This window comes from Nematostella vectensis, chromosome 9 (assembly GCF_932526225.1).
Source record: "Nematostella vectensis chromosome 9, jaNemVect1.1, whole genome shotgun sequence".
NCBI classification, from domain to species: domain Eukaryota; kingdom Metazoa; phylum Cnidaria; class Anthozoa; order Actiniaria; family Edwardsiidae; genus Nematostella; species Nematostella vectensis.
The window spans coordinates 16,759,753-16,779,887 of record NC_064042.1 but is presented as its reverse complement, the minus strand read 5'-3'; the positions used below and the strand labels follow the sequence as shown (position 1 = coordinate 16,779,887).

The 20,135-nt window shown below is 42.7% G+C and overlaps 26 non-coding genes across 26 annotated transcripts; all 26 read left to right on the top strand.

Moving 5' to 3' along the window:
- The first annotated feature begins 326 nt into the window (after positions 1-326).
- On the top strand, positions 327-412 carry Trnam-cau. Its single transcript is given in 2 exon segments — positions 327-363; positions 377-412. It is a non-coding gene; the product is annotated as a tRNA-Met (tRNA).
- Positions 413-1,206: 794 nt separating this feature from the next.
- Trnam-cau lies at positions 1,207-1,292 on the top strand. The gene is given in 2 exon segments: positions 1,207-1,243; positions 1,257-1,292. It is a non-coding gene; the product is annotated as a tRNA-Met (tRNA).
- Positions 1,293-1,734: 442 nt separating this feature from the next.
- Positions 1,735-1,820, top strand: Trnam-cau. Its single transcript is given in 2 exon segments — positions 1,735-1,771; positions 1,785-1,820. It is a non-coding gene; the product is annotated as a tRNA-Met (tRNA).
- A 267-nt stretch (positions 1,821-2,087) lies between these two features.
- Positions 2,088-2,173, top strand: Trnam-cau. The gene is given in 2 exon segments: positions 2,088-2,124; positions 2,138-2,173. It is a non-coding gene; the product is annotated as a tRNA-Met (tRNA).
- A 1,501-nt stretch (positions 2,174-3,674) lies between these two features.
- Trnam-cau lies at positions 3,675-3,760 on the top strand. Its single transcript is given in 2 exon segments — positions 3,675-3,711; positions 3,725-3,760. It is a non-coding gene; the product is annotated as a tRNA-Met (tRNA).
- A 441-nt stretch (positions 3,761-4,201) lies between these two features.
- On the top strand, positions 4,202-4,287 carry Trnam-cau. Its single transcript is given in 2 exon segments — positions 4,202-4,238; positions 4,252-4,287. It is a non-coding gene; the product is annotated as a tRNA-Met (tRNA).
- A 267-nt stretch (positions 4,288-4,554) lies between these two features.
- Positions 4,555-4,640, top strand: Trnam-cau. Its single transcript is given in 2 exon segments — positions 4,555-4,591; positions 4,605-4,640. It is a non-coding gene; the product is annotated as a tRNA-Met (tRNA).
- A 799-nt stretch (positions 4,641-5,439) lies between these two features.
- Positions 5,440-5,525, top strand: Trnav-cac. The gene is given in 2 exon segments: positions 5,440-5,476; positions 5,490-5,525. It is a non-coding gene; the product is annotated as a tRNA-Val (tRNA).
- Positions 5,526-6,320: 795 nt separating this feature from the next.
- Trnam-cau lies at positions 6,321-6,406 on the top strand. The gene is given in 2 exon segments: positions 6,321-6,357; positions 6,371-6,406. It is a non-coding gene; the product is annotated as a tRNA-Met (tRNA).
- Positions 6,407-6,844: 438 nt separating this feature from the next.
- Positions 6,845-6,930, top strand: Trnam-cau. Its single transcript is given in 2 exon segments — positions 6,845-6,881; positions 6,895-6,930. It is a non-coding gene; the product is annotated as a tRNA-Met (tRNA).
- A 795-nt stretch (positions 6,931-7,725) lies between these two features.
- Positions 7,726-7,811, top strand: Trnam-cau. The gene is given in 2 exon segments: positions 7,726-7,762; positions 7,776-7,811. It is a non-coding gene; the product is annotated as a tRNA-Met (tRNA).
- A 268-nt stretch (positions 7,812-8,079) lies between these two features.
- Trnam-cau lies at positions 8,080-8,165 on the top strand. The gene is given in 2 exon segments: positions 8,080-8,116; positions 8,130-8,165. It is a non-coding gene; the product is annotated as a tRNA-Met (tRNA).
- Positions 8,166-8,959: 794 nt separating this feature from the next.
- Positions 8,960-9,045, top strand: Trnam-cau. The gene is given in 2 exon segments: positions 8,960-8,996; positions 9,010-9,045. It is a non-coding gene; the product is annotated as a tRNA-Met (tRNA).
- A 441-nt stretch (positions 9,046-9,486) lies between these two features.
- On the top strand, positions 9,487-9,572 carry Trnam-cau. Its single transcript is given in 2 exon segments — positions 9,487-9,523; positions 9,537-9,572. It is a non-coding gene; the product is annotated as a tRNA-Met (tRNA).
- A 267-nt stretch (positions 9,573-9,839) lies between these two features.
- Trnam-cau lies at positions 9,840-9,925 on the top strand. The gene is given in 2 exon segments: positions 9,840-9,876; positions 9,890-9,925. It is a non-coding gene; the product is annotated as a tRNA-Met (tRNA).
- A 621-nt stretch (positions 9,926-10,546) lies between these two features.
- Positions 10,547-10,632, top strand: Trnam-cau. The gene is given in 2 exon segments: positions 10,547-10,583; positions 10,597-10,632. It is a non-coding gene; the product is annotated as a tRNA-Met (tRNA).
- A 794-nt stretch (positions 10,633-11,426) lies between these two features.
- On the top strand, positions 11,427-11,512 carry Trnam-cau. The gene is given in 2 exon segments: positions 11,427-11,463; positions 11,477-11,512. It is a non-coding gene; the product is annotated as a tRNA-Met (tRNA).
- A 441-nt stretch (positions 11,513-11,953) lies between these two features.
- On the top strand, positions 11,954-12,039 carry Trnam-cau. Its single transcript is given in 2 exon segments — positions 11,954-11,990; positions 12,004-12,039. It is a non-coding gene; the product is annotated as a tRNA-Met (tRNA).
- A 1,675-nt stretch (positions 12,040-13,714) lies between these two features.
- On the top strand, positions 13,715-13,800 carry Trnam-cau. The gene is given in 2 exon segments: positions 13,715-13,751; positions 13,765-13,800. It is a non-coding gene; the product is annotated as a tRNA-Met (tRNA).
- A 1,141-nt stretch (positions 13,801-14,941) lies between these two features.
- Positions 14,942-15,027, top strand: Trnam-cau. Its single transcript is given in 2 exon segments — positions 14,942-14,978; positions 14,992-15,027. It is a non-coding gene; the product is annotated as a tRNA-Met (tRNA).
- A 267-nt stretch (positions 15,028-15,294) lies between these two features.
- Positions 15,295-15,380, top strand: Trnam-cau. The gene is given in 2 exon segments: positions 15,295-15,331; positions 15,345-15,380. It is a non-coding gene; the product is annotated as a tRNA-Met (tRNA).
- A 622-nt stretch (positions 15,381-16,002) lies between these two features.
- On the top strand, positions 16,003-16,088 carry Trnam-cau. The gene is given in 2 exon segments: positions 16,003-16,039; positions 16,053-16,088. It is a non-coding gene; the product is annotated as a tRNA-Met (tRNA).
- A 972-nt stretch (positions 16,089-17,060) lies between these two features.
- Positions 17,061-17,146, top strand: Trnam-cau. The gene is given in 2 exon segments: positions 17,061-17,097; positions 17,111-17,146. It is a non-coding gene; the product is annotated as a tRNA-Met (tRNA).
- Positions 17,147-18,288: 1,142 nt separating this feature from the next.
- Trnam-cau lies at positions 18,289-18,374 on the top strand. The gene is given in 2 exon segments: positions 18,289-18,325; positions 18,339-18,374. It is a non-coding gene; the product is annotated as a tRNA-Met (tRNA).
- Positions 18,375-18,642: 268 nt separating this feature from the next.
- On the top strand, positions 18,643-18,728 carry Trnam-cau. The gene is given in 2 exon segments: positions 18,643-18,679; positions 18,693-18,728. It is a non-coding gene; the product is annotated as a tRNA-Met (tRNA).
- Positions 18,729-19,700: 972 nt separating this feature from the next.
- On the top strand, positions 19,701-19,786 carry Trnam-cau. Its single transcript is given in 2 exon segments — positions 19,701-19,737; positions 19,751-19,786. It is a non-coding gene; the product is annotated as a tRNA-Met (tRNA).
- The last annotated feature ends 349 nt before the right edge of the window (positions 19,787-20,135 follow it).

Here is a 20,135-nt window from a genome sequence, read left to right as displayed (position 1 = left end):
TCAGTATCATAATCGAATGTAGAAATCTGAATGTCGTGAGTTCGATCCTCACACGGGGCATATTTTTTCTTTTGAAAACGAAAGACTCTATGACCGTTTTGACGAAAGCACCACAAACACGCATAGAAAAGGCACATTTCCCATGTAGTCGTCGTTAGCGCAATAGGCAGCGCGTCAGTCTCATAATCAAATCTAGAAATCTGAAAGTCGTGAGTTTGATCCTCACACGGGGCACATTTTTTTTTCTTTTGAAAACGAATGACTCTATGAGCGGTTAAACAAAAAACACAACAAACACGCATAGAGAAGATACTTTTCTCATGTTGGCCTCGTTAGCGCAGTAGGCAGCGCGTCAGTCTCATACTCAAATCTAGAAATCTGAAGGTCGTGAGTTCGATCCTCACACGGGGCATATTTTTTTTCTTTTGAAAACGAATGACTCTATGACCGGTTTGACAAAAAACACAACAAACACGCATAGAGAAGACACTTTTCTCATGTTGGCCTCGTTAGCGAAGTAGGTAGCGCGTCAGTCTCATACTCAAATCTAGAAATCTGAAGGTCGTGAGTTCGATCCTCACACGGGGCATATTTTTTTTCTTTTGAAAACGAATGACTCTATGACCGGTTTGACGAAAACACCACAAACACGTATAGAGAAGACACATTTCTCAGGTTGGCCTCGCTAGCGCAGTAGGCAGCGTGTCAGTCTCATAATCAAATGTAGAAATCTGAAGGTCGTGAGTTCGATCCTCACACGGGGCATATTTTATTCTTTTGAAAACGATTGACTCTATGACCGGTTTGACAAAAAAACACCACAAACACGCATAGAGAATACACTTTTCTCATGTTGGCCTCGTTAGCGCAGTAGGCAGCGCGTCAGTCTCATAATCGAATGTAGAAATCTGAAGGTCTTGAGTTCGATCCTCACGCGGGGCATATTTTTCTCTTTTGAAAACAAATGACTCTATGAGCGGTTTGACGAAAACACCACAAACACGCATAGAAAAGACGCATTTCTCATGTTGGCCTCGTTAGCGCAGTAGGCAGCGCGTCAGTCTCATAATCAAATCTAGAAATCTGAAGGTCGTGAGTTCGATCCTTAGACGGGGCATATTTTTTTCTTTTGAAAACGAATGACTCTATGACCGGTTTGACGAAAACACCACAAACACGCATAGAGAAGACACATTTCTCATGTTAGCCTCGTTAGCGCAGTAGGCAGCGCGTCAGTCTCATAATCAAATGTAGAAATCTGAAGGTCGTGAGTTCGATCCTCACACGGGGCATATTTCTTTTATTTTGAAAACGAATGACTCTATGACCGGTTTGACGAAAACACCACAAACACGCATAGAGAAGACACATTTTTCAGGTTGGCCTCGTTAGCGCAGTAGGCGGCGCGTCAATATCAGAATCGAATGTAGAAATCTGAATGTCGTGAGTTCGATCCTCAAACGGGGCATATTTTTTCTTTTGAAAACGAATGACTCTATGACCGGTTTGACGAAAACACCACAAACACGCATAGAGAAGACACATTTCTTATGTTGGCCTTGTTAGCGCAGTAGGAAGCGCGTCAGTATCATAATCAAATCTAGAAATCTGAAGGTCGTGAGTTCGATCCTCACACGGGGCACATTTTTTTTTCTTTTGAAAACGAATGACTCTATGAGCGGTTTGACAAAAAACACAACAAACACGCATAGAGAAGACACTTTTCTCATGTTGGCCTCGTTAGCGCAGTAGGTAGCGCGTCAGTCTCATACTCAAATCTAGAAATCTGAAGGTCGTGAGTTCGATCCTCACACGGGGCACATTTTTTTTCTTTTAAAAACGAATGACTCTATGACCGGTTTGACAAAAACACCACAAACACGTATAGAGAAGACACATTTCTCAGGTTGGCCTCGCTAGCGCAGTAGGCAGCGTGTCAGTCTCATAATCAAATGTAGAAATCTGAAGGTCGTGAGTTCGATCCTCACACGGGGCATATTTTATTCTTTTGAAAACGATTGACTCTATGACCGGTTTGACAAAAAAACACCACAAACACGCATAGAGAATACACTTTTCTAATGTTGGCCTCGTTAGCGCAGTAGGCAGCGCGTCAGTCTCATAATCGAATGTAGAAATCTGAAGGTCGTGAGTTCGATCCTCACACGGGGCACATGTTTTTTTTTCTTTTGAAAACGAATGACTCTATGAGCGGTTTGACAAACAACACAACAAACACGCATAGAGAAGAGACTTTTCTCATGTTGGCCTCGTTAGCGCAGTAGGCAGCGCGTCAGTCTCATAATCAAATGTAGAAATCTGAAGGTCGTGAGATCGATCCTCACACGGGGCATATTTTTTTCTTTTGAAAACGAATGACTCTATGACAGGTTTGACGAAAACACCACAAACACGCATAGAGAAGACACATTTCTCATGTTGGACTCGTTAGCGCAGTAGGCGGCGCGTCAGTATCATAATCGAATGTAGAAATCTGAATGTCGTGAGTTCGATCCTCACACGGGGCATATTTTTTCTTTTGAAAACGAAAGACTCTATGACCGTTTTGACGAAAGCACCACAAACACGCATAGAAAAGGCACATTTCCCATGTAGTCGTCGTTAGCGCAATAGGCAGCGCGTCAGTCTCATAATCAAATCTAGAAATCTGAAAGTCGTGAGTTTGATCCTCACACGGGGCACATTTTTTTTTCTTTTGAAAACGAATGACTCTATGAGCGGTTAAACAAAAAACACAACAAACACGCATAGAGAAGATACTTTTCTCATGTTGGCCTCTTTAGCGCAGTAGGCAGCGCGTCAGTCTCATACTCAAATCTAGAAATCTGAAGGTCGTGAGTTCGATCCTCACACGGGGCATATTTTTTTTCTTTTGAAAACGAATGACTCTATGACCGGTTTGACAAAAAACACAACAAACACGCATAGAGAAGACACTTTTCTCATGTTGGCCTCGTTAGCGAAGTAGGTAGCGCGTCAGTCTCATACTCAAATCTAGAAATCTGAAGGTCGTGAGTTCGATCCTCACACGGGGCATATTTTTTTTCTTTTGAAAACGAATGACTCTATGAACGGTTTGACGAAAACACCACAAACACGTATAGAGAAGACACATTTCTCAGGTTGGCCTCGCTAGCGCAGTAGGCAGCGTGTCAGTCTCATAATCAAATGTAGAAATCTGAAGGTCGTGAGTTCGATCCTCACACGGGGCATATTTTATTCTTTTGAAAACGATTGACTCTATGACCGGTTTGACAAAAAAACACCACAAACACGCATAGAGAATACACTTTTCTCATGTTGGCCTCGTTAGCGCAGTAGGCAGCGCGTCAGTCTCATAATCGAATGTAGAAATCTGAAGGTCTTGAGTTCGATCCTCACGCGGGGCATATTTTTCTCTTTTGAAAACAAATGACTCTATGAGCGGTTTGACGAAAACACCACAAACACGCATAGAAAAGACGCATTTCTCATGTTGGCCTCGTTAGCGCAGTAGGCAGCGCGTCAGTCTCATAATCAAATCTAGAAATCTGAAGGTCGTGAGTTCGATCCTTAGACGGGGCATATTTTTTTCTTTTGAAAACGAATGACTCTATGACCGGTTTGACGAAAACACCACAAACACGCATAGAGAAGACACATTTCTCATGTTAGCCTCGTTAGCGCAGTAGGCAGCGCGTCAGTCTCATAATCAAATGTAGAAATCTGAAGGTCGTGAGTTCGATCCTCACACGGGGCATATTTCTTTTATTTTGAAAACGAATGACTCTATGACCGGTTTGACGAAAACACCACAAACACGCATAGAGAAGACACATTTTTCAGGTTGGCCTCGTTAGCGCAGTAGGCGGCGCGTCAATATCAGAATCGAATGTAGAAATCTGAATGTCGTGAGTTCGATCCTCAAACGGGGCATATTTTTTCTTTTGAAAACGAATGACTCTATGACCGGTTTGACGAAAACACCACAAACACGCATAGAGAAGACACATTTCTTATGTTGGCCTTGTTAGCGCAGTAGGAAGCGCGTCAGTATCATAATCAAATCTAGAAATCTGAAGGTCGTGAGTTCGATCCTCACACGGGGCACATTTTTTTTCTTTTGAAAACGAATGACTCTATGAGCGGTTTGACAAAAAACACAACAAACACGCATAGAGAAGACACTTTTCTCATGTTGGCCTCGTTAGCGCAGTAGGTAGCGCGTCAGTCTCATACTCAAATCTAGAAATCTGAAGGTCGTGAGTTCGATCCTCACACGGGGCACATTTTTTTTCTTTTGAAAACGAATGACTCTATGACCGGTTTGACAAAAACACCACAAACACGTATAGAGAAGACACATTTCTCAGGTTGGCCTCGCTAGCGCAGTAGGCAGCGTGTCAGTCTCATAATCAAATGTAGAAATCTGAAGGTCGTGAGTTCGATCCTCACACGGGGCATATTTTATTCTTTTGAAAACGATTGACTCTATGACCGGTTTGACAAAAAAACACCACAAACACGCATAGAGAATACACTTTTCTAATGTTGGCCTCGTTAGCGCAGTAGGCAGCGCGTCAGTCTCATAATCGAATGTAGAAATCTGAAGGTCGTGAGTTCGATCCTCACACGGGGCACATGTTTTTTTTTTCTTTTGAAAACGAATGACTCTATGAGCGGTTTGACAAACAACACAACAAACACGCATAGAGAAGAGACTTTTCTCATGTTGGCCTCGTTAGCGCAGTAGGCAGCGCGTCAGTCTCATAATCAAATGTAGAAATCTGAAGGTCGTGAGATCGATCCTCACACGGGGCATATTTTTTTCTTTTGAAAACGAATGACTCTATGACAGGTTTGACGAAAACACCACAAACACGCATAGAGAAGACACATTTCTCATGTTGGACTCGTTAGCGCAGTAGGCGGCGCGTCAGTATCATAATCGAATGTAGAAATCTGAATGTCGTGAGTTCGATCCTCACACGGGGCATATTTTTTCTTTTGAAAACGAAAGACTCTATGACCGTTTTGACGAAAGCACCACAAACACGCATAGAAAAGGCACATTTCCCATGTAGTCGTCGTTAGCGCAATAGGCAGCGCGTCAGTCTCATAATCAAATCTAGAAATCTGAAAGTCGTGAGTTTGATCCTCACACGGGGCACATTTTTTTTTCTTTTGAAAACGAATGACTCTATGAGCGGTTAAACAAAAAACACAACAAACACGCATAGAGAAGATACTTTTCTCATGTTGGCCTCTTTAGCGCAGTAGGCAGCGCGTCAGTCTCATACTCAAATCTAGAAATCTGAAGGTCGTGAGTTCGATCCTCACACGGGGCATATTTTTTTTCTTTTGAAAACGAATGACTCTATGACCGGTTTGACAAAAAACACAAGAAACACGCATAGAGAAGACACTTTTCTCATGTTGGCCTCGTTAGCGAAGTAGGTAGCGCGTCAGTCTCACACTCAAATCTAGAAATCTGAAGGTCGTGAGTTCGATCCTCACACGGGGCATATTTTTTTTCTTTTGAAAACGAATGACTCTATGACCGGTTTGACGAAAACACCACAAACACGTATAGAGAAGACACATTTCTCAGGTTGGCCTCGCTAGCGCAGTAGGCAGCGTGTCAGTCTCATAATCAAATGTAGAAATCTGAAGGTCGTGAGTTCGATCCTCACACGGGGCATATTTTATTCTTTTGAAAACGATTAACTCTATGACCGGTTTGACAAAAAAACACCACAAACACGCATAGAGAATACACTTTTCTCATGTTGGCCTCGTTAGCGCAGTAGGCAGCGCGTCAGTCTCATAATCGAATGTAGAAATCTGAAGGTCTTGAGTTCGATCCTCACGCGGGGCATATTTTTCTCTTTTGAAAACAAATGACTCTATGAGCGGTTTGACGAAAACACCACAAACACGCATAGAAAAGACGCATTTCTCATGTTGGCCTCGTTAGCGCAGTAGGCAGCGCGTCAGTCTCATAATCAAATCTAGAAATCTGAAGGTCGTGAGTTCGATCCTCACAAGGGGCACATTTTTTTTCTTTTGAAAACGAATGACTCTATGAGCGGTTTGACAAAAAACACAACAAACACGCATAGAGAAGACACTTTTCTCATGTTGGCCTCGTTAGCGCAGTAGGCAGCGCGTCAGTATCATAATCGAATGTAGAAATCTGAATGTTGTGAGTTCGATCCTCAGACGGGGCATATTTTTTTTCTTTTGAAAACTAATGACTCTATGACCGGTTTGACGAAAACACCACAAACACTCATAGAGAAGACACATTTCTCATGTTAGCCTCGTTAGCGCAGTAGGCAGCGCGTCAGTCTCATAATCAAATGTAGAAATCTGAAGGTCGTGAGTTCGATCCTCACACGGGGCATATTTTTTTCTTTTGAAAACGAATGACTCTATGACCGGTTTGACGAAAACACCACAAACACGCATAGAGAAGACATATTTTTCATGTTGGCCTCGTTAGCGCAGTAGGCGGAGCGTCAATATCATAATCGAATGTAGAAATCTTAATGTTGTGAGTTCGATCCTCACACGGGGCATATTTTTTCTTTTGAAAACGAAAGACTCTATGACCGGTTTGACGAAAACACAACAAACACGCATACAAAAGACGCATTTCTCATGTTGGCCTCGTTAGCGCAGTAGGCAGCGCGTCAGTCTCATAATCGAATGTAGAAATCTGAATGTCGTGAGTTCGATCCTCAGACGGGGCATATTTTTTTCTTTTGAAAACGAATGACTCTATGACTGGTTTGACGAAAACACCACAAACACGCATAGAAAAGACGCATTTCTCATGTTGGCCTCGTTAGCGCAGTAGGCAGCGCGTCAGTCTCATAATCAAATCTAGAAATCTGAAGGTCGTGAGTTCGATCCTCACACGGGGCACAATTTTTTTTCTTTTGAAAACGAATGACTCTATGAGCGGTTTGACAAAAAACACAACAAACACGCATAGAGAAGACACATTTTTCAGGTTGGCCTCGTTAGCGCAGTAGGCAGCGCGTCAGTCTCATAATCTGATTTAGAAATATGAAGCTTCGTGAGTTCGATCCTCACACAGGGCATATTTTTTTCTATTGAAAACGAATGACTCTATGACCGGTTTGACGAAAACACCACAAACACGCATAGAGAAGACACATTTTTCAGGTTGGCCTCGTTAGCGCAGTAGGCAGCGCGTCAGTCTCATAATCAAATGTAGAAATCTTAAGGTCGTGAGCTCAATCCTCAGACGGGGCATATTTTTTCTTTTGAAAACGAAAGACTCTATGACCGGTTTGACGAAAACACCACAAACACGAATAGAAAAGGCTCATTTCCCATGTAGGCGTCGTTAGCGCAATAGGCAGCGCGTCAGTCTCATAATCAAATCTAGAAATCTGAAGGTCGTGAGTTCGATCCTCACACGGGGCACAATTTTTTTTCTTTTGAAAACGAATGACTCTATGAGCGGTTTGACAAAAAACACAACAAACACGCATAGAGAAGACACTTTTCTCATGTTGGCCTCGTTAGCGCAGTAGGCAGCGCGTCAATATCAGAATCGAATGTAGAAATCTGAATGTCGTGAGTTCGATCCTTAGACGGGGCATATTTTTTTCTTTTGAAAACGAATGACTCTATGACCGGTTTGACGAAAACACCACAAACACGCATAGAGAAGACACATTTCTCATGTTAGCCTCGTTAGCGCAGTAGGCAGCGCGTCAGTCTCATAATCAAATGTAGAAATCTGAAGGTCGTGAGTTCGATCCTCACACGGGGCATATTTCTTTTCTTTTGAAAACGAATGACTCTATGACCGGTTTGACGAAAACACCACAAACACGCATAATGAAGACACATTTCCCATGTAGTCGTCGTTAGCGCAATAGGCAGCGCGTCAGTCTCATAATCAAATCTAGAAATCTGAAAGTCGTGAGTTTGATCCTCACACGGGGCACATTTTTTTTTCTTTTGAAAACGAATGACTCTATGAGCGGTTAAACAAAAAACACAACAAACACGCATAGAGAAGATACTTTTCTCATGTTGGCCTCGTTAGCGCAGTAGGCAGCGCGTCAGTCTCATACTCAAATCTAGAAATCTGAAGGTCGTGAGTTCGATCCTCACACGGGGCATATTTTTTTTCTTTTGAAAACGAATGACTCTATGACCGGTTTGACAAAAAACACAACAAACACGCATAGAGAAGACACTTTTCTCATGTTGGCCTCGTTAGCGAAGTAGGTAGCGCGTCAGTCTCATACTCAAATCTAGAAATCTGAAGGTCGTGAGTTCGATCCTCACACGGGGCATATTTTTTTTCTTTTGAAAACGAATGACTCTATGACCGGTTTGACGAAAACATCACAAACACGTATAGAGAAGACACATTTCTCAGGTTGGCCTCGCTAGCGCAGTAGGCAGCGTGTCAGTCTCATAATCAAATGTAGAAATCTTAAGGTCGTGAGCTCAATCCTCAGACGGGGCATATTTTTTCTTTTGAAAACGAAAGACTCTATGACCGGTTTGACGAAAACACCACAAACACGAATAGAAAAGGCACATTTCCCATGTAGGCGTCGTTAGCGCAATAGGCAGCGCGTCAGTCTCATAATCAAATCTAGAAATCTGAAGGTCGTGAGTTCGATCCTCACACGGGGCACAATTTTTTTTCTTTTGAAAACGAATGACTCTATGAGCGGTTTGACAAAAAACACAACAAACACGCATAGAGAAGACACTTTTCTCATGTTGGCCTCGTTAGCGCAGTAGGCAGCGCGTCAGTATCACAATCGAATGTAGAAATCTGAATGTCGTGAGTTCGATCCTTAGACGGGGCATATTTTTTTCTTTTGAAAACGAATGACTCTATGACCGGTTTGACGAAAACACCACAAACACGCATAGAGAAGACACATTTCTCATGTTAGCCTCGTTAGCGCAGTAGGCAGCGCGTCAGTCTCATAATCAAATGTAGAAATCTGAAGGTCGTGAGTTCGATCCTCACACGGGGCATATTTCTTTTATTTTGAAAACGAATGACTCTATGACCGGTTTGACGAAAACACCACAAACACGCATAGAGAAGACACATTTTTCAGGTTGGCCTCGTTAGCGCAGTAGGCGGCGCGTCAATATCAGAATCGAATGTAGAAATCTGAATGTCGTGAGTTCGATCCTCAAACGGGGCATATTTTTTCTTTTGAAAACGAATGACTCTATGACCGGTTTGACGAAAACACCACAAACACGCATAGAGAAGACACATTTCTTATGTTGGCCTTGTTAGCGCAGTAGGAAGCGCGTCAGTATCATAATCAAATCTAGAAATCTGAAGGTCGTGAGTTCGATCCTCACACGGGGCACATTTTTTTTCTTTTGAAAACGAATGACTCTATGAGCGGTTTGACAAAAAACACAACAAACACGCATAGAGAAGACACTTTTCTCATGTTGGCCTCGATAGCGCAGTAGGTAGCGCGTCAGTCTCATACTCAAATCTAGAAATCTGAAGGTCGTGAGTTCGATCCTCACACGGGGCACATTTTTTTTCTTTTGAAAACGAATGACTCTATGACCGGTTTGACAAAAACACCACAAACACGTATAGAGAAGACACATTTCTCAGGTTGGCCTCGCTAGCGCAGTAGGCAGCGTGTCAGTCTCATAATCAAATGTAGAAATCTGAAGGTCGTGAGTTCGATCCTCACACGGGGCATATTTTATTCTTTTGAAAACGATTGACTCTATGACCGGTTTGACAAAAAAACACCACAAACACGCATAGAGAATACACTTTTCTCATGTTGGCCTCGTTAGCGCAGTAGGCAGCGCGTCAGTCTCATAATCGAATGTAGAAATCTGAAGGTCGTGAGTTCGATCCTCACACGGGGCACATGTTTTTTTTTCTTTTGAAAACGAATGACTCTATGAGCGGTTTGACAAACAACACAACAAACACGCATAGAGAAGAGACTTTTCTCATGTTGGCCTCGTTAGCGCAGTAGGCAGCGCGTCAGTCTCATAATCAAATGTAGAAATCTGAAGGTCGTGAGATCGATCCTCACACGGGGCATATTTTTTTCTTTTGAAAACGAATGACTCTATGACAGGTTTGACGAAAACACCACAAACACGCATAGAGAAGACACATTTCTCATGTTGGACTCGTTAGCGCAGTAGGCGGCGCGTCAGTATCATAATCGAATGTAGAAATCTGAATGTCGTGAGTTCGATCCTCACACGGGGCATATTTTTTCTTTTGAAAACGAAAGACTCTATGACCGTTTTGACGAAAGCACCACAAACACGCATAGAAAAGGCACATTTCCCTTGTAGTCGTCGTTAGCGCAATAGGCAGCGCGTCAGTCTCATAATCAAATCTAGAAATCTGAAAGTCGTGAGTTTGATCCTCACACGGGGCACATTTTTTTTTCTTTTGAAAACGAATGACTCTATGAGCGGTTAAACAAAAAACACAACAAACACGCATAGAGAAGATACTTTTCTCATGTTGGCCTCGTTAGCGCAGTAGGCAGCGCGTCAGTCTCATACTCAAATCTAGAAATCTGAAGGTCGTGAGTTCGATCCTCACACGGGGCATATTTTTTTTCTTTTGAAAACGAATGACTCTATGACCGGTTTGACAAAAAACACAACAAACACGCATAGAGAAGACACTTTTCTCATGTTGGCCTCGTTAGCGAAGTAGGTAGCGCGTCAGTCTCATACTCAAATCTAGAAATCTGAAGGTCGTGAGTTCGATCCTCACACGGGGCATATTTTTTTTCTTTTGAAAACGAATTACTCTATGACCGGTTTGACGAAAACACCACAAACACGTATAGAGAAGACACATTTCTCAGGTTGGCCTCGCTAGCGCAGTAGGCAGCGTGTCAGTCTCATAATCAAATGTAGAAATCTGAAGGTCGTGAGTTCGATCCTCACACGGGGCATATTTTATTCTTTTAAAAACGATTGACTCTATGACCGGTTTGACAAAAAAACACCACAAACACGCATAGAGAATACACTTTTCTCATGTTGGCCTCGTTAGCGCAGTAGGCAGCGCGTCAGTCTCATAATCGAATGTAGAAATCTGAAGGTCTTGAGTTCGATCCTCACGCGGGGCATATTTTTCTCTTTTGAAAACAAATGACTCTATGAGCGGTTTGACGAAAACACCACAAACACGCATAGAAAAGACGCATTTCTCATGTTGGCCTCGTTAGCGCAGTAGGCAGCGCGTCAGTCTCATAATCAAATCTAGAAATCTGAAGGTCGTGAGTTCGATCCTTAGACGGGGCATATTTTTTTCTTTTGAAAACGAATGACTCTATGACCGGTTTGACGAAAACACCACAAACACGCATAGAGAAGACACATTTCTCATGTTAGCCTCGTTAGCGCAGTAGGCAGCGCGTCAGTCTCATAATCAAATGTAGAAATCTGAAGGTCGTGAGTTCGATCCTCACACGGGGCATATTTCTTTTATTTTGAAAACGAATGACTCTATGACCGGTTTGACGAAAACACCACAAACACGCATAGAGAAGACACATTTTTCAGGTTGGCCTCGTTAGCGCAGTAGGCGGCGCGTCAATATCAGAATCGAATGTAGAAATCTGAATGTCGTGAGTTCGATCCTCAAACGGGGCATATTTTTTCTTTTGAAAACGAATGACTCTATGACCGGTTTGACGAAAACACCACAAACACGCATAGAGAAGACACATTTCTTATGTTGGCCTTGTTAGCGCAGTAGGAAGCGCGTCAGTATCATAATCAAATCTAGAAATCTGAAGGTCGTGAGTTCGATCCTCACACGGGGCACATTTTTTTTCTTTTGAAAACGAATGACTCTATGAGCGGTTTGACAAAAAACACAACAAACACGCATAGAGAAGACACTTTTCTCATGTTGGCCTCGTTAGCGCAGTAGGTAGCGCGTCAGTCTCATACTCAAATCTAGAAATCTGAAGGTCGTGAGTTCGATCCTCACACGGGGCACATTTTTTTTCTTTTGAAAACGAATGACTCTATGACCGGTTTGACAAAAACACCACAAACACGTATAGAGAAGACACATTTCTCAGGTTGGCCTCGTTAGCGCAGTAGGCAGCGCGTCAGTCTCATAATCAAATGTAGAAATCTGAAGGTCGTGAGATCGATCCTCACACGGGGCATATTTTTTTCTTTTGAAAACGTATGACTCTATGACAGGTTTGACGAAAACACCACAAACACGCATAGAGAAGACACATTTCTCATGTTGGACTCGTTAGCGCAGTAGGCGGCGCGTCAGTATCATAATCGAATGTAGAAATCTGAATGTCGTGAGTTCGATCCTCACACGGGGCATATTTTTTCTTTTGAAAACGAAAGACTCTATGACCGTTTTGACGAAAGCACCACAAACACGCATAGAAAAGGCACATTTCCCATGTAGTCGTCGTTAGCGCAATAGGCAGCGCGTCAGTCTCATAATCAAATCTAGAAATCTGAAAGTCGTGAGTTTGATCCTCACACGGGGCACATTTTTTTTTCTTTTGAAAACGAATGACTCTATGAGCGGTTAAACAAAAAACACAACAAACACGCATAGAGAAGATACTTTTCTCATGTTGGCCTCTTTAGCGCAGTAGGCAGCGCGTCAGTCTCATACTCAAATCTAGAAATCTGAAGGTCGTGAGTTCGATCCTCACACGGGGCATATTTTTTTTCTTTTGAAAACGAATGACTCTATGACCGGTTTGACAAAAAACACAAGAAACACGCATAGAGAAGACACTTTTCTCATGTTGGCCTCGTTAGCGAAGTAGGTAGCGCGTCAGTCTCATACTCAAATCTAGAAATCTGAAGGTCGTGAGTTCGATCCTCACACGGGGCATATTTTTTTTCTTTTGAAAACGAATGACTCTATGACCGGTTTGACGAAAACACCACAAACACGTATAGAGAAGACACATTTCTCAGGTTGGCCTCGCTAGCGCAGTAGGCAGCGTGTCAGTCTCATAATCAAATGTAGAAATCTGAAGGTCGTGAGTTCGATCCTCACACGGGGCATATTTTATTCTTTTGAAAACGATTGACTCTATGACCGGTTTGACAAAAAAACACCACAAACACGCATAGAGAATACACTTTTCTCATGTTGGCCTCGTTAGCGCAGTAGGCAGCGCGTCAGTCTCATAATCGAATGTAGAAATCTGAAGGTCTTGAGTTCGATCCTCACGCGGGGCATATTTTTCTCTTTTGAAAACAAATGACTCTATGAGCGGTTTGACGAAAACACCACAAACACGCATAGAAAAGACGCATTTCTCATGTTGGCCTCGTTAGCGCAGTAGGCAGCGCGTCAGTCTCATAATCAAATCTAGAAATCTGAAGGTCGTGAGTTCGATCCTCACAAGGGGCACATTTTTTTTCTTTTGAAAACGAATGACTCTATGAGCGGTTTGACAAAAAACACAACAAACACGCATAGAGAAGACACTTTTCTCATGTTGGCCTCGTTAGCGCAGTAGGCAGCGCGTCAGTATCATAATCGAATGTAGAAATCTGAATGTTGTGAGTTCGATCCTCAGACGGGGCATATTTTTTTTCTTTTGAAAACTAATGACTCTATGACCGGTTTGACGAAAACACCACAAACACTCATAGAGAAGACACATTTCTCATGTTAGCCTCGTTAGCGCAGTAGGCAGCGCGTCAGTCTCATAATCAAATGTAGAAATCTGAAGGTCGTGAGTTCGATCCTCACACGGGGCATATTTTTTTTCTTTTGAAAACGAATGACTCTATGACCGGTTTGACGAAAACACCACAAACACGCATAGAGAAGACATATTTTTCATGTTGGCCTCGTTAGCGCAGTAGGCGGAGCGTCAATATCATAATCGAATGTAGAAATCTTAATGTTGTGAGTTCGATCCTCACACGGGGCATATTTTTTCTTTTGAAAACGAAAGACTCTATGACCGGTTTGACGAAAACACCACAAACACGCATAGAAAAGACGCATTTCTCATGTTGGCCTCGTTAGCGCAGTAGGCAGCGCGTCAGTCTCATAATCGAATGTAGAAATCTGAATGTCGTGAGTTCGATCCTCAGACGGGGCATATTTTTTTCTTTTGAAAACGAATGACTCTATGACTGGTTTGACGAAAACACCACAAACACGCATAGAAAAGACGCATTTCTCATGTTGGCCTCGTTAGCGCAGTAGGCAGCGCGTCAGTCTCATAATCAAATCTAGAAATCTGAAGGTCGTGAGTTCGATCCTTAGACGGGGCATATTTTTTTCTTTTGAAAACGAATGACTCTATGACCGGTTTGACGAAAACACCACAAACACGCATAGAGAAGACACATTTCTCATGTTAGCCTCGTTAGCGCAGTATTCAGCGCGTCAGTCTCATAATCAAATGTAGAAATCTGAAGGTCGTGAGTTCGATCCTCACACGGGGCATATTTCTTTTATTTTGAAAACGAATGACTCTATGACCGGTTTGACGAAAACACCACAAACACGCATAGAGAAGACACATTTTTCAGGTTGTCCTCGTTAGCGCAGTAGGCGGCGCGTCAATATCAGAATCGAATGTAGAAATCTGAATGTCGTGAGTTCGATCCTCAAACGGGGCATATTTTTTCTTTTGAAAACGAATGACTCTATGACCGGTTTGACGAAAACACCACAAACACGCATAGAGAAGACACATTTCTTATGTTGGCCTTGTTAGCGCAGTAGGAAGCGCGTCAGTATCATAATCAAATCTAGAAATCTGAAGGTCGTGAGTTCGATCCTCACACGGGGCACATTTTTTTTCTTTTGAAAACGAATGACTCTATGAGCGGTTTGACAAAAAACACAACAAACACGCATAGAGAAGACACTTTTCTTATGTTGGCCTCGTTAGCGCAGTAGGTAGCGCGTCAGTCTCATACTCAAATCTAGAAATCTGAAGGTCGTGAGTTCGATCCTCACACGGGGCACATTTTTTTTCTTTTGAAAACGAATGACTCTATGACCGGTTTGACAAAAACACCACAAACACGTATAGAGAAGACACATTTCTCAGGTTGGCCTCGCTAGCGCAGTAGGCAGCGTGTCAGTCTCATAATCAAATGTAGAAATCTGAAGGTCGTGAGTTCGATCCTCACACGGGGCATATTTTATTCTTTTGAAAACGATTGACTCTATGACCGGTTTGACAAAAAAACACCACAAACACGCATAGAGAATACACTTTTCTCATGTTGGCCTCGTTAGCGCAGTAGGCAGCGCGTCAGTCTCATAATCGAATGTAGAAATCTGAAGGTCGTGAGTTCGATCCTCACACGGGGCACATGTTTTTTTTTTCTTTTGAAAACGAATGACTCTATGAGCGGTTTGACAAACAACACAACAAACACGCATAGAGAAGAGACTTTTCTCATGTTGGCCTCGTTAGCGCAGTAGGCAGCGCGTCAGTCTCATAATCAAATGTAGAAATCTGAAGGTCGTGAGATCGATCCTCACACGGGGCATATTTTTTTCTTTTGAAAACGAATGACTCAATGACAGGTTTGACGAAAACACCACAAACACGCATAGAGAAGACACATTTCTCATGTTGGACTCGTTAGCGCAGTAGGCGGCGCGTCAGTATCATAATCGAATGTAGAAATCTGAATGTCGTGAGTTCGATCCTCACACGGGGCATATTTTTTCTTTTGAAAACGAAAGACTCTATGACCGTTTTGACGAAAGCACCACAAACACGCATAGAAAAGGCACATTTCCCATGTAGTCGTCGTTAGCGCAATAGGCAGCGCGTCAGTCTCATAATCAAATCTAGAAATCTGAAAGTCGTGAGTTTGATCCTCACACGGGGCACATTTTTTTTTCTTTTGAAAACGAATGACTCTATGAGCGGTTAAACAAAAAACACAACAAACACGCATAGAGAAGATACTTTTCTCATGTTGGCCTCGTTAGCGCAGTAGGCAGCGCGTCAGTCTCATACTCAAATCTAGAAATCTGAAGGTCGTGAGTTCGATCCTCACACGGGGCATATTTTTTTTCTTTTGAAAACGAATGACTCTATGACCGGTTTGACAAAAAACACAACAAACACGCATAGAGAAGACACTTTTCTCATGTTGGCCTCGTTAGCGAAGTAGGTAGCGCGTCAGTCTCATACTCAAATCTAGAAATCTGAAGGTCGTGAGTTCGATCCTCACACGGGGCATATTTTTTTTCTTTTGAAAACGAATGACTCTATGACCGGTTTGACGAAAACACCACAAACACGTATAGAGAATACACATTTCTCAGGTTGGCCTCGCTAGCGCAGTAGGCAGCGTGTCAGTCTCATAATCAAATGTAGAAATCTGAAGGTCGTGAGTTCGATCCTCACACGGGGCATATTTTATTCTTTTGAAAACGATTGACTCTATGACCGGTTTGACAAAAAAACACCACAAACACGCATAGAGAATACACTTTTCTCATGTTGGCCTCGTTAGCGCAGTAGGCAGCGCGTCAGTCTCATAATCGAATGTAGAAATCTGAAGGTCTTGAGTTCGATCCTCACGCGGGGCATATTTTTCTCTTTTGAAAACAAATGACTCTATGAGCGGTTTGACGAAAACACCACAAACACGCATAGAAAAGACGCATTTCTCATGTTGGCCTCGTTAGCGCAGTAGGCAGCGCGTCAGTCTCATAATCAAATCTAGAAATCTGAAGGTCGTGAGTTCGATCCTCACAAGGGGCACATTTTTTTTCTTTTGAAAACGAATGACTCTATGAGCGGTTTGACAAAAAACACAACAAACACGCATAGAGAAGACACTTTTCTCATGTTGGCCTCGTTAGCGCAGTAGGCAGCGCGTCAGTATCATAATCGAATGTAGAAATCTGAATGTTGTGAGTTCGATCCTCAGACGGGGCATATTTTTTTTCTTTTGAAAACTAATGACTCTATGACCGGTTTGACGAAAACACCACAAACACGCATAGAGAAGACACATTTCTCATGTTAGCCTCGTTAGCGCAGTAGGCAGCGCGTCAGTCTCATAATCAAATGTAGAAATCTGAAGGTCGTGAGTTCGATCCTCACACGGGGCATATTTTTTTTCTTTTGAAAACGAATGACTCTATGACCGGTTTGACGAAAACACCACAAACACGCATAGAGAAGACATATTTTTCATGTTGGCCTCGTTAGCGCAGTAGGCGGAGCGTCAATATCATAATCGAATGTAGAAATCTTAATGTTGTGAGTTCGATCCTCACACGGGGCATATTTTTTCTTTTGAAAACGAAAGACTCTATGACCGGTTTGACGAAAACACCACAAACACGCATAGAAAAGACGCATTTCTCATGTTGGCCTCGTTAGCGCAGTAGGCAGCGCGTCAGTCTCATAATCGAATGTAGAAATCTGAATGTCGTGAGTTCGATCCTCAGACGGGGCATATTTTTTTCTTTTGAAAACGAATGACTCTATGACTGGTTTGACGAAAACACCACAAACACGCATAGAGAAGACACATTACTTATGTTAGCCTCGTTAGCGCAGTAGGCAGCGCGTCAGTCTCATAATCTGATTTAGAAATATTAAGCTTCGTGAGTTCGATCCTCACACAGGGCATATTTTTTTCTATTGAAAACGAATGACTCTATGACCGGTTTGACGAAAACACCACAAACACGCATAGAGAAGACACATTTTTCAGGTTGGCCTCGTTAGCGCAGTAGGCAGCGCGTCAGTCTCATAATCAAATGTAGAAATCTTAAGGTCGTGAGCTCAATCCTCAGACGGGGCATATTTTTTCTTTTGAAAACGAAAGACTCTATGACCGGTTTGACGAAAACACCACAAACACGAATAGAAAAGGCACATTTCCCATGTAGGCGTCGTTAGCGCAATAGGCAGCGCGTCAGTCTCATAATCAAATCTAGAAATCTGAAGGTCGTGAGTTCGATCCTCACACGGGGCACAATTTTTTTTCTTTTGAAAACGAATGACTCTATGAGCGGTTTGACAAAAAACACAACAAACACGCATAGAGAAGACACTTTTCTCATGTTGGCCTCGTTAGCGCAGTAGGCAGCGCGTCAATATCAGAATCGAATGTAGAAATCTGAATGTCGTGAGTTCGATCCTTAGACGGGGCATATTTTTTTCTTTTGAAAACGAATGACTCTATGAGCGGTTTGACGAAAACACCACAAACACGCATAGAGAAGACACATTTCTCATGTTAGCCTCGTTAGCGCAGTAGGCAGCGCGTCAGTCTCATAATCAAATGTAGAAATCTGAAGGTCGTGAGTTCGATCCTCACACGGGGCATATTTCTTTTCTTTTGAAAACGAATGACTCTATGACCGGTTTGACGAAAACACCACAAACACGCATAATGAAGACACATTTCCCATGTAGTCGTCGTTAGCGCAATAGGCAGCGCGTCAGTCTCATAATCAAATCTAGAAATCTGAAAGTCGTGAGTTTGATCCTCACACGGGGCACATTTTTTTTTCTTTTGAAAACGAATGACTCTATGAGCGGTTAAACAAAAAACACAACAAACACGCATAGAGAAGATACTTTTCTCATGTTGGCCTCGTTAGCGCAGTAGGCAGCGCGTCAGTCTCATACTCAAATCTAGAAATCTGAAGGTCGTGAGTTCGATCCTCACACGGGGCATATTTTTTTTCTTTTGAAAACGAATGACTCTATGACCGGTTTGACAAAAAACACAACAAACACGCATAGAGAAGACACTTTTCTCATGTTGGCCTCGTTAGCGAAGTAGGTAGCGCGTCAGTCTCATACTCAAATCTAGAAATCTGAAGGTCGTGAGTTCGATCCTCACACGGGGCATATTTTTTTTCTTTTGAAAACGAATGACTCTATGACCGGTTTGACGAAAACACCACAAACACGTATAGAGAAGACACATTTCTCAGGTTGGCCTCGCTAGCGCAGTAGGCAGCGTGTCAGTCTCATAATCAAATGTAGAAATCTGAAGGTCGTGAGTTCGATCCTCACACGGGGCATATTTTATTCTTTTGAAAACGATTGACTCTATGACCGGTTTGACAAAAAAACACCACAAACACGCATAGAGAATACACTTTTCTCATGTTGGCCTCGTTAGCGCAGTAGGCAGCGCGTCAGTCTCATAATCGAATGTAGAAATCTGAAGGTCTTGAGTTCGATCCTCACGCGGGGCATATTTTTCTCTTTTGAAAACAAATGACTCTATGAGCGGTTTGACGAAAACACCACAAACACGCATAGAAAAGACGCATTTCTCATGTTGGCCTCGTTAGCGCAGTAGGCAGCGCGTCAGTCTCATAATCAAATCTAGAAATCTGAAGGTCGTGAGTTCGATCCTCACAAGGGGCACATTTTTTTTCTTTTGAAAACGAATGACTCTATGAGCGGTTTGACAAAAAACACAACAAACACGCATAGAGAAGACACTTTTCTCATGTTGGCCTCGTTAGCGCAGTAGGCAGCGCGTCAGTATCATAATCGAATGTAGAAATCTGAATGTTGTGAGTTCGATCCTCAGACGGGGCATATTTTTTTTCTTTTGAAAACTAATGACTCTATGACCGGTTTGACGAAAACACCACAAACACGCATAGAGAAGACACATTTCTCATGTTAGCCTCGTTAGCGCAGTAGGCAGCGCGTCAGTCTCATAATCAAATGTAGAAATCTGAAGGTCGTGAGTTCGATCCTCACACGGGGCATATTTTTTTTCTTTTGAAAACGAATGACTCTATGACCGGTTTGACGAAAACACCACAAACACGCATAGAGAAGACATATTTTTCATGTTGGCCTCGTTAGCGCAGTAGGCGGAGCGTCAATATCATAATCGAATGTAGAAATCTTAAAGTTGTGAGTTCGATCCTCACACGGGGCATATTTTTTCTTTTGAAAACGAAAGACTCTATGACCGGTTTGACGAAAACACCACAAACACGCATAGAAAAGACGCATTTCTCATGTTGGCCTCGTTAGCGCAGTAGGCAGCGCGTCAGTCTCATAATCGAATGTAGAAATCTGAATGTCGTGAGTTCGATCCTCAGACGGGGC